Raw genomic sequence first — 12,311 nt, forward strand, 5'->3', positions numbered from 1 at the left:
AAAATGCCAGATCCTTAACCCCATGCCACAGGGGAACTCCCTATTCTTTGTATTTCATACGCACGTGCACGCACACACACATTTTAATGAAAGAATATATTTTTAGTTCATACCTCAGATGCATTAACACAAGCTAAATAGGTGACTGCAAGATGAGCTCCTGTCCCAACCATTGTGAAGAACTAAATCCAGGGAAGAGGTTATGATTATCGAGCTGGGGTGAGCCTGGGGAAATTAATCCCACAGCACAGAAGATGCATATCTGTGGTTCACTCATGTGTGTCCAAAAGCCACAACCCTCCCAGGGAATGAATGTACTAGGACTCAGAGGGGAATGACAAGGATTCAGTGTCTCTAGGGGATCTAGGGAGGCTGGTCCTCTGCATGGATGCCACGGACCTCAGAAAAGACGCCTGCTCCAGCTTTGGAATAAATGTGACACTGCTGACTTTTTCTAAAGATCATTTGTACCAGATATATGGCCATGACTCTGCTGGCCTGAAGATTTTTTCGAGCACCACCTGAGCCTCCCAGATTGATGAGGATGCCTGGCTGGGGGCCTCTATGATGACAGACTGAATTTTCCCCCAGCTTGGGGATATAAAGACTGAGTCATCTTTCACTCTATGTAAAGAAATTAAGAAGTGTGACATTCTTCATTTAACCATTTCTCTTAAATTTTTCTTTGAAAATTTAAATATACACAGAGAGTCAAAAGGAAAAGCCCTCATGACCCTTTATCCAGCCTCAAAAAATATCAATATGTTGCCAAATTCATTCCATCTCTACCTCTCACGCTCCATTCTGTGCTGCTTGTTTAACAGCTTTATTGAGGTATAAGATTCACAGAATTAGGAGGTCCCTTCACGGCGCAGTGGAAACGAATCCAATTGGGAACCATAAGGTTGCGGGTTTGATCCCTGGCCTTGCTCAGTGGGTTAAGGATCCTGCATTGCCGTGGCTGTGGCTGTGGCCAGCAGCCCTAGCCTGGGAACCTCTATATGCTGCAGGTGTGGCCCTAAGAAGCAAAAAAAAAAAAAAGATTCACAGAATTCACCTATTTTACGAATCAAAGATTTTTAGTAACTGTGCAAACATCACCACAATCTAGTCTTAAATAAAGCATTTTCATCATCCCAAGTCCCATGGACTCTCTCCTCCCTACTCCCATGCTTGTTTGTAGTCAATTCCTATTTCCAATTTGAGCTCCAGGCAACCACTGATCTGCTTTATATCTCTATAGATTTGCCTCTTCTGGATATTTCATGTACAGAGAATTATACAACATGTAATCTTTTGTTTCTGGATTCTTCCACTTACTGTAATATTTTTGAGGTTCTTTCATGTTGGAGCATGTATAAGTCTTTCAGTTATTTTTATAACTGAAGAGTATTTCGATAGATGGGTAGACCACATTTTGTTTATGAATTCACAAATTGATGCTATGAATATTCATTTAAAAGTCTTTGTGTACATATTTTAACTTTTCTGGGGTAGATTCTTCGGTGTGGAATTGTGGGGTCATGTGGCAGTTTCTTAAGTAACTAAAAACCTGTGTCTCAAAGTGGTCGCATCAGTTTACACTTCTTCCAGAAACATGTCAAAGTTCCGGTTTCTCCACATCCTCTCCAACACTTATTATCGTCTCCATTTTATTACAGCCAATGGACTCCATGGGAAGTGGTATCTTATTGTGGTTTTAATTTATATATCCCCAATGACCAGTAATGTCAAGCATCTTTTCATGTACTCACTAGCCTTTTTCTCTGATGAAAAGTCTATTCAAGTACTGTGCCCACATATTAAGTTAACCGGCTTGTTTCTCTTATTATTGAGAGGCAAGAGGGTTTTTGTTGTTGTTGTTGTTGTTTAATGTTCTAGACATAAATCCTTTATGAGATACATGATTTGTGAATTTTTTTCTCAGTCCAACCTGGGGCTTGTCCTTTCAGTTAATGAATGATGTTTTCGAGTCCCTCTGACCCTGGGTGGTTATAATATCTGTCCACTCAGGATGTACAGACCTGTCTCAGCTACATTTAGTTCATTTGGCCATCACATATGGTGGGGGAGCCACTTTCAACTGAAACTTTTCAAACTCTACAAAGCATAAAGCTCTGCATCTGGAGAAAAAACACGGTTGGTCCAGCTTCTAGCTGAGGGGTGGCCCAATAGAGGGGCAGAGGAGGCTCCAGAAAGGACACCTGCTATGACTTTGACAGTGACCCATAGAGAATTAACATCTTCCAATTCAGGGACATGGATTGTCTCTCCATTTATTTAGAACTTCTTTCATTTTTGTCACCATTGTCTTGCATTTTTCAGTGTACAAATCTTCTAATTCTTTTGTTGAGTTTATTCCTAAGTATTTTATGCTTTTTGGTACTATTCTGAATGGAATTATTTTCTAAATTTCACTTTCAGATAGCTTATTGCCAGCATGTAAAATTACCATTGATTTTTGTAAATCGATCCTGTATCCTGTGACCTCGATGAAGTCATTTATTATTTCTAGTCACTCTCTCTGGTGACTTCCTTTGGATTTTCTACACACAAATGTGACACTTCTTGCACGTTTGTCATTGTGGGATAAGAGTCATAGCAGCCCAATTTTAAACTGAATGAGTTAGAATACACCCCAGATTGTTCCTATTATAGTGCTGCAAATGCCTAAAGAGCAGGGTAGGAGAGGCATCCAGGTCATGCTGGGAACCATGCAGTATTTGCAGCCTGTCTTACCTCTTGCATAGCCACTGGAGACAGCTTTTGGTTTGAGGGTTTTGTCAAAATGCGCCTTTTGCTATAAGAATGCGGGAGGGGATTATGGAGAATTGTTGCCTTTGGAAGACTGCTTGGCTTGAGATACATTCTTAAGGAAGATTCCCGGGAAAGAGAAGAGATCTTCAGGAGGAGGAGCGGCATGGGGGAAAAAAAATGGAAGGTAATATACTTTCTTCACATCGAAATGTGTAAAGTGCATGAAAGGAGTAAAAGTGTAAGAAGAAGGCATATATAACAATGCAAAATCGGCATTTCGAGCCCTGCACAGAGTGCACAATTCAAAGAACTAGATAAAGGCAGTGAAAAAAAGAGGAGGTTTTTTTTTTTGCAATAGCTGGATTGTTGCTATAAAAGCTGCAAAATCCTTACACTGTAAAATAATTAAATCCCAACGTAACATTGACTTTGTGTAAAACACTTAGCTCAGAGTTTGGTTAAGAGCAAATGTTCAGTACCTGGTAACTGTTTATATTATGGCTATTACTTTTGCAACTAAAATTAGAAGCATTCTGCAATTCTCCACAGCCAGTATTTATATGCCAAGGTCACCTTGCTCAATTCGATGGGCATTTCGGGGACAGTATCGTGGGACTCTGGGAGTAGATTAAGGCTACTCAGGATGGAGGCAGACTTCAGAGAAGGTGGCGAGGAAAATGACAAAAACCAAAACTTTGTACTAACCATGCATAGTTTGTATCAAGACCACAAAGTGTTTTCCCAGGTCCATTACAGCATTATTTACAATAGCTGAGATGCAGAACCAACCAACCTAAGTGCCTATCCACAGGTAAATGAATAAAGAAGATATGATTTCTCTCTCTCCCTCCCTCTCTCTCTCTCTCCAGATATAAATATATAAATATATATACACATAATAATATTCAGCCATGAGAAAGAAGGAAAATACTTCCATTTGTAACAACGTGGTTGGACAGAGGGCATTATTCTAAGTGAAATAAGTCAGAGAAAAACAAATACGATATGACATCACTTCTATATGGAATCTAAAAAAGCCAAACTCATAGAAACAGAGAGGAGAGCCCCTGTGATTACCAGGGGCTGGGGGCTGGGGGAAATTGGGAAGATGTTGGTCAAAGGGTATAAACTTCCAATTAAAAGGACAAGTAAGTTCTGGGGGCCTAATGTACAGCATGGTGAGTATAGTTAATCATACGGTATCATATACTGAAAAGGTGTTAAGCGTGTAGATCTTAAATGTTCTCACCACAAAAACGAAATGGTAATTGTGTGATGTGATGAAGGTGTTAGCTAACACTATAGTGGCAATCGTTTTGCAATAGATAAGTGTATCAGATCAACATGTTGTAGGCCTTAAACTTACACAATGTTATAACACCGTATCAATTATATGTCAATAGAGCTGGGGGTGAAAAAAAAAAAAGACTACAAAGTGCCTGTGAAGAGACTAATGAATAAACCTGAAAAGCATGCATCCGTACGTGTGTGTTTATATTCAGAAAATCTATTTCGAGCTTATCCGTAATCATATTTAATTGCATCTTTAATTTCTAAATTGCCAGATTAAGAAACAAGCTCCCTTCTCATTGTATTTGAGAATTTAACATAGCAAGCGCTTGTCAGAAAGGAGGCCATTGTGTGGCTGGGCATGCCACCTGGAGGGGCAGTTTCAGACAGAGCCCTCCCCATCTCCTTCCCAGCCCTCCCTCCCCTGCCCTCCCCTTCTCACCCCTGCTCTAGTTAAAGGCTGATTCATCTGACCTGGAGGCGATGGTATCACTGATTTAGGTAGCAAGGATCTTTGGGCTACATTTAGTTCATCTGGTCACAGAATACAGCCCAGGGACCAAGATCTAGTTGATGGGAAGGCTTTCCAATCCTATACATCACAAGGCTCTACATCTGGAGAAACCGCCTCTGTCATGCCAGCTTCTGTGTTCCACGGAACCAAAAGTCAAAGCTTGTCCGATAGGATGACCCAGGGTGGGGCCCCAGAAGTGGCCTGAATGTGGTCAGGTAGCAAGGACACTCCATGGCCAGCAGCTTCAGGAGAAGAGGCGGTGGTGCTGCGGCTCCCGGGTAATGAGGCATTCTCTGCCAGGCTCAGTCTCTCTGCTCATGGGCAGGTAGACAATCCTGCAGCCAGAGAGAGAGTGCCAGGTTGCAGGCACACTGAATTCACCTCCGTGTGAGGCTTAGCCAGGAGGGGTAACCTTAGGGAACCCAGCACTAAATGAATGAACATTCTAGATTCAACTTCGCCATGTGGGATGTGAAGCCATTTCACTTCTCCGAGCCCCCATTTCTGCTTCTATGTATCAGAATTGTAATAATTCTCACTGGCAGGGTGGCATCAAGGATAGAGAAAGAATGCACTCTGGAATGTTCTCTATGGGGTCCAAAGCACCACACAAAAGGGAACCAAAAAAGCGACAAGCTGCCTCCAGGATGCTACATCTAAATGTGGCCCAGCTATTCATACGTAAAGCAGGGCCAATTTTCTCACCGATAGTCTACTACTAACAAAGGTAATTTAAAGGTTAAGAAGGTACAGTATGATTTTCATAGAATTCTATAACATTATTTTCATTTGAATGCAACGAGCATGGTCATAATTCTTCTTTCTTTTCTGAATGGGTCCCTGCACAAAAATACATTGTTTATCATGGCTCTAATTGGCTCCCTTGTTTCAGGCTGACACTCTCTCAGATTCATCCTTCACACCACTGCCTGCCTGCTCCAGCTCAAAGACAAATCTGAGTTGACTCCTCTTTTTCCCTAAAGACCCACATCCGGTCAGTCAAGTCTTATGGATTCTGCCTCCTTAATATCTCTCAGATCTATCCATTTCCCTCCATCCCACAACATGCCTCTGTTTTAAGTCACTATCATTTTTCATCAGAAATTAACAAATTAGCCATCACCATGGTCACACACAGGGGCCCTGTGTTGCTCCTTTATCTCAATTCCTTTCTCCACTCTGCAGTCAGAATGATCTTCCCGCAGTGCATGTTTGATCGTGTAACTCCCTGCTGGAAACTGATGGTCAGGATAATGCAGATAAAATCCCCAACTGCTGGACCTGGCCTGGCCTGAGCTTTCAAGTCCAACCTTCAGGTTCAAATCCTTGCTCAGCTCTTTTGTCGCTCACTGTGCACCCCTCCTTCTAGAGCACTTTCCACACCAGCGTTCCTAACGCTGCGAGGTTCCCCCCAAGCCATGTTCTCAACCTCTGCACCCGCTGCTCCCTTTACCAAGAAGACTTTCTCTTTAACAGTTTCCACACCCATGGCCTTCACAGGCCTAATTCTTTACCTCATCATTGTCATTGCCATTGCCATCACCTCTTTTGGGAATCCTGCTCTAAGACTGGGCTAATTGTTCTTGCTCTGTGTCCTCACAGCACTTTCCTCTTGTACTAATCTCTTTGCATTTCTACTCACCTCTTTGCTGCTAGGGCTCATCAACTAAATGATCAGCTCCCTGAGGGCATGGGTGGACCCTGTTCTGGCTACACCTCAATAGTGGACGTTGTCTTCTCATCTCCCAGCTCCTGGAGATATGGATTACTGAGGGCTCAAGGCCATGTCCCTTGCCAGGCACTGCCTGAGGCTGCAGGAAAACTGGCTTGCCTGTAGCTACAGATACTCTTAGAGAGCTGGTCTCCCAATGACTGGCGGACATGGGCATACAAAAGCAGGGCCTCATTGCCACTTTAGGGACTCCCTAAATGGTCATTTCAGCTCCAGAGCTTTTAATAGGACTAGTTGCAACTGAATATCCATTTTTTTCCCTGCCCTGTCCTGCCATCCTCACTTTTGTGCAAGTGCATCGCCCAAGAATATTCCCCAATACACCTTCTGCACACCATTCTCGATTCTCATTTTTAGAGTCTGTTTCCAGAGAACACAGTCTAAAGCCCCTCACCTACCCAATACAGTACCTGGCACATAGTAGGTGCTCAGAACGGACTTGCCATTCAACAAAGATACATGTCTTTTAAGGCCTACACTCACAGCAGGAAACTTGTATTATTCATGTATCCATTTCCAGGGTCTAGCACAGTGCCTGACTACTTACTTGCTTGAATGGTCCTTCGAATGTTCTCTTTTTATGACTAAGAGGCATATGGCTCCTTTCTTTATCCATCAGGTCCAAAGGGATATGCTAGAAGCATAAAAGGAGTGTGATATTACTCTGCATTATAATGAAATTTACTACCTTCAAAGGAAGAAAAGGTTATACTGCAAATTAGAAAACGGTTAGCAAATACTTTGCTTTTCAACAGGGTTTAAAGGAACTGTGCACACCTGAGAATTAAAATGGCCTCAGGGTGAGCTATGTGCTGTCTAACAGATCTGATTAGGGTTTTCTTTAAAGGTGCATCTTTAGGAAAATCCCCAAAGAGATGTCTTGGAGAATAAACGTCCACCTCAATGATGCTGTAAAACGTGGAGCACAAAGACCTTTCCCCCTGTAGCTTTTTGGGTTGTGAGAAGAAATCACTGGTTGAATCATTCAAAACCCAAGGATGCTACTTTGGACTCAATAACTTGGACCTGAAGGAATGTTTTAATGAGGGGAATCACAAAGGGTCCTGGAAGGACCCAATGGGTAGGAGTTGGGGTTTTCCAGAACATGAATGGAATTTCAATGGGAAAGTCTGGAAGATTAGGCTCTCTTGGATAGAAAGGCAAAATCAGGGATAGGGAAGTCATTAGAAAGTACAGGTGTTCAAAGAGAACCCACCTAGCAAAAGGCTGACTTCTTCATTAACACAAATACACACACACACACTTTTGGACCTTAAGGAAGTTATTTACGTCTTGGTTTTAATTTTTTTTTTTCTTTTCTTTTTTTAAATAGACTTTTTTTTTTTTTTTTTTTTTTTAACACAGCCGTTTTAGGCTCCACAGATTCCTAGCCAAAATTTCACATTATGAAGCACAGTTAATTCCTTAGGCTTTAGCAAAATTGAGCAGAAAGTAGAGGATTTTCTGCCCACGCCCCCCCCACATGCATAGCCTTCCCCATTATCAACATCCCCCTATCAGAGTGGTACAACCGTTCTAAGTGATGAACCTATATGGACACATGACTATCATCAAAGTCCATGATTTACATGAGCGTTCATTCTTGATGATGTATATTCTGTGGGTTTGGACAAAAGTATAATGACATGTATCCATCAATATAGCATCATTCAGAGTAGTTTCTCTACCCTAGAGAGCCTCTGTGGACGCTGAGGGTTGGGCAGTCAGGGATCAAGAGAGGAACAGTTATTGAGGAAAGGTTTTGTGGAGTTTCATGTGTGAAGGTGCAGTGCAGGGCAGAGTGGGGTCACCACCAAGTAAGAAGTCTCAGGAAAGCGGCCCAGTGATTAAAAAAAAAAAAAAAAAAAAAAAAAAAAAAAAAAAAAAAAAAAGCTTGCAAATAGACAACCCAAGAGAGTTTCCTAACCTGAGTCCACAAGAAGACCAAGAGAATAAATCTCTTGGGTAACACTGTCGCTCCTCAGGAAGATCACAGTGCACGTTAGCACATGAAAATCTTCAGGAAATCCTGTCAGCAAAGAAGGCAACTTAACATCTTTTAAGACTGTATTCTCCAAAAGCTGTTGACATGTACTGATATCTGTGGTACCCTGTATGAGGACTGCTTCACAGCCAATTATTTATTGTATATATTTTGGCCGTGTTCACGGCCTGTGGAAGTTCCCTGGCCAAGGATTGAACCCGCACCACAGCAACAACCCAAGCCACTAACAATGTAGGTCCTTAACTTGCTGCACCACAAGGGAACTCCTGGGGGGGTGTTATTTAAAAACAGGTTGTCACAACCAAAGAGGATATTCCTAGCAGTTTGTGTGGTTATTTGGAAGTCATGACTGGAGAGGTGAGTTCTGTTTACGGATGCCTAAAATGTTTCAATCCCTGTCCTCATCAAGTGTGGATTGAAGATGGTGGCTAAGGATGAGAAAAGGAGTCAAATGAGTAGTCTTTGAGGACAAACTGACCAGAATTGGTCACTCATTTCTAAAAGGATAAGGAAGCAGCAAGAAGGAGGACCCATGTCATCACAAAACTTTAGAGCAGGAAGTAAATAACCTTTAAAATCATCCAGTTTGGTAGTTTTCAAATTAATATCCAGCCTTAGGACCTTCAAATATCAGTTTCAAGGAGAAACCTAAGTGCAGGAAAGAAGAAAGTAGAGGGCTCTGGGAGTGTTTTATTCTAGTGGAGAAAGGAAGAGTGTGGGCGAGGGACACTGGGCTTCACATTCTGAAATCTTGGCTGGGAATTTTGGGGACCATTCTGGATCAGAGAGAAGTGCCTCAAGATACAGACTTTGCAATTCAAATATGGTTTTCTCCCACTCTCAGAGTAGTCCAGGATAAATAAATTTGAAAGGGATCATTCACATGAATAGTTTTAGAGGACTTGAGTTGTAGGGACACTCATAATTTTGTGGTTAAAAGCTCCATCCTAGAGTTGACTATTTGACGCCAGTTCCTGGCTCTATCACACCCTTCCATATGTTAACATCCAAGAAATTTCTTAACTTCTCTGGGCATGCTTCAGTTTTCCCATCTGTAAAACTGGGATAAAAATAGAGGGGCATCCATTTCCCAGGGTTATTGTGAAGATGAAATGAGCTAGTCTGTTGAAAATGCTTAGCACGAGGCAAGCAACAACTTTAACTCATTATATAATCAACACTACCTCACTATTTAGGATGGTTGCTATATGCCAAGCATTGTTGTGGGTACTGGAAAGACGAGGAGAACAAGATACTATTTAAGCCCTGCATTTACTAACACTTATTTTATTCCAAGAATTTTACTTATGCTACCTCTTATGCTGATTTTAAATATGTCCACAAATTCTTAGACACTCCTTTCAAAAAGGACAACCTAATTCCTCTCCCCTTGAGTGTTGGCTAGATTACGTGGCTCACTTCTTGCAAATAGAGCAGGCTGAAGCGATGATGCATGATTTCTGTTTTGTTTTGTTTTTTCTTTTTTTGTAAGGCTGCACCTGTGGCACATAGACGTTCCCAGGCTAGGGATCAAATCAGAGCTACAGCCGCCGGCCACAGCCACAGCCACAGCCACATGGGATCCGAGCCACGTCTGTGACCTACACCACGGCTCACAGATCCTTAACCCACTGAGTGAGGCCAGGGATCAAACCCGAATCCTCACGGATACTAGTTGGGTTCATTCACCGCTGAGCCATAAAGGGAACTCCAGTGATGATGTATGATTTCTGAGATGAGGTCACAAAAAACATGAGGTTTCCTCCTTGGATCATTCTTTCTGGAGGAAGCCACTGTCATTTTGTGAGGACAATCCAGTAGTCCCATGAAGTGGGCCATGGTGCAAGGTACTGAGGCCTCCTGCCAACAGCCAGCACTAACTTGCCAGCTGTGTGAGTCACCACAGGGCTGGATCCTCCAGCCCCAGTCAAGCCTTCAGATGCCTGCAGCTCCCACCAGCATCTTGACTACAGCCTCAAGAGTATCTGAGTCAGAATCACCCAGCTGAGCTGCTCTCAGATTCCCTGAACCACAGAAATCAAGATGATAAACATTTTTATTTTAAGCCACTAACTTTTGGGTTAATTTGTCAGAGAGATAGATAAGGTATCCTCAAAAAGCCCTGAAAGGGACATATTGTTATTCACTTTATAGATGAGAAAAGAAGAGATGTTAATTTCTTTATTCAGTTCACCCAGATTTCAACTCAGGTCTACATGTTTCCAGGATCCAGGGTATTTCTCCTCTATCACTGTGCCTCCAAAGCCAGAGTCGATGATAACTACAGAACCCATAAGGGAGCACTACAAGGATACAGGGCCTCAGGGAGGCTTTGTGGTTGGTTTTTGTTTGTTTGTTTGTTTGTTTTGCGTGAGACCAGCTGAGGGCATAAGAATGAAGAACCCCCATTGGGGGGTTCACAGAAAGGTTGTATGAGGAAGGCAGAGATCACCTTCACAAATATATTCTGCATCAATTAAGACACCTAACAGATACCACCCCATTAGCATTTAAAACGATGGGGCACAAATTAGCAGAGTTTCTCCCACCCCCATAGAATTCACATTTCCAGCTTTGGGGATTCTTGAATGGAATCAGACCTCACAGGAATACCTTTCGAATGCCAAATTCTTCCTCATCTACCAGTGCGATGAAGAAGCTGGAAAGAGCAAGTGGAAGGCAGAGCCTGGGTGTGCACTATGCTAATGCTTGCCTTATCTCATGAGGCTCATCTTGGGTGCACTGCATTCCTTCTCTCCTAGGTGTCATCTAAATCATCTGCTATGTCCCATTTTTCTTCAACTTCTTTGAGTTTGGCAGACATTAGGATTGAGCCTTAGATCATGCCTTCAGGTTTGTGAGGACAGTAATCCGTCATCAGCACCTGCAGTGCCTTTTATCGGCCTCTGACTGCATGAATTCCTCCGACTCTTCCTTTCTGACGACGGATAGACTTTTCTCATCTCTAACCATGAAGCCTCAACCCCATTCTTTCCTTTTGCGACAGCACAATATGCTATATTTTCCTGCCCCTGGGAAAATAAGAAAAGCATACAGCTGCCTGAAACAAAAAGGCTGCAGACGTTTTACCCATGTTACTCGCCCACCCTTCCACAGGAGAGGCACGTAGAGTGGCTCCTTTGGGTCCACACCTGATAATGGATCCTGCTCCATGTTTTGACCTTGGTCTGCACTCTGCAAAACTACGTAGGGTGCAAACACAAGATGAGAAAAACGAGAAAGATGAGATTGCATAGTGATTACGTACGTGGCCTGCAAAGCTAGAACGCTGGGGTATTTTTAAAGCACTTAGAAGAATTTCTGGCAAACCATAACCACTCCAGAGTTTGATTCATATAAGTAGGTTAAAAAAAAAACCCTCTCATTTCTTTAGAGAACTGCCTCTGTTCTGAGATGGACCTTTAATTGTCTCATTTAATCTCCAAAAAACCAAAGAGCATATTAAGATATTAGAGGCCAGAACGCTCTATCTGTTGCCCCATTCAGAACTAGGAATCCGATTGTTATTTTAAAGCAAGAATGCTTCGCATATACAGACATTTGATTAAAGACTTTCCACCCTTTCTTTATGCTTTCCAATTCTGGTGTGCTAGGACATTATTCTGTAGGATTGCATACATATAAAATTACATGTCCTATATTTCAAAGGCAACATAAGGAATTTTTCAAGGGCAAAGTTGCCCATTTATTTTCACTCTACACTTTTACTTGAGAGTCTAACCCCAATCTAAGCTCTGACTCCCCTCTATTAAATTTAGTTGAGCATGATATGTGGCTTCTCTGGTAAGTTAACTTCCCAAGTCCTGTGCCTGAAATGCTGTCTTCAGCTGTGACATGTTTCTTTCTGAACTCTGCACATACAGCCATAGGGGTCCCAGGGTCATTCTTTTATAGAACAGGCTGAAGGCAGAACTGTGGAGTCAGCAATAGGTCTTTGGTGATAATCATTTCCACAAATGTACTGAACACTGTCCCAAGCACCTTGCCTACAT

At 42.3% G+C, this 12,311-nt stretch overlaps 1 protein-coding gene across 12 annotated transcripts in view; it reads right to left on the reverse strand.

Moving 5' to 3' along the window:
- COLEC10 (collectin subfamily member 10) overlaps nt 1–12,311 on the reverse strand; it is a 450,751-nt gene that overhangs the window by 431,674 nt on the left and 6,766 nt on the right. For 9 of the 12 annotated variants that reach the window (XM_021090571.1, XM_021090572.1, XM_021090566.1 and 6 more), the window contains exon 3: nt 6,841–6,927. The exons of 2 other annotated variants lie outside the window; for them this stretch is intronic. The gene's annotated coding sequence lies outside the window, so the exon portion shown is untranslated. Of the gene's footprint in view, nt 1–6,840; nt 6,928–8,220; nt 8,323–12,311 lie in introns of all 12 variants that reach the window. One more of the 12 variants, XM_021090570.1, reaches the window with a different exon arrangement.

Source organism: Sus scrofa, chromosome 4, assembly GCF_000003025.6.
Source record: "Sus scrofa isolate TJ Tabasco breed Duroc chromosome 4, Sscrofa11.1, whole genome shotgun sequence".
Lineage (NCBI taxonomy): Eukaryota > Metazoa > Chordata > Mammalia > Artiodactyla > Suidae > Sus > Sus scrofa.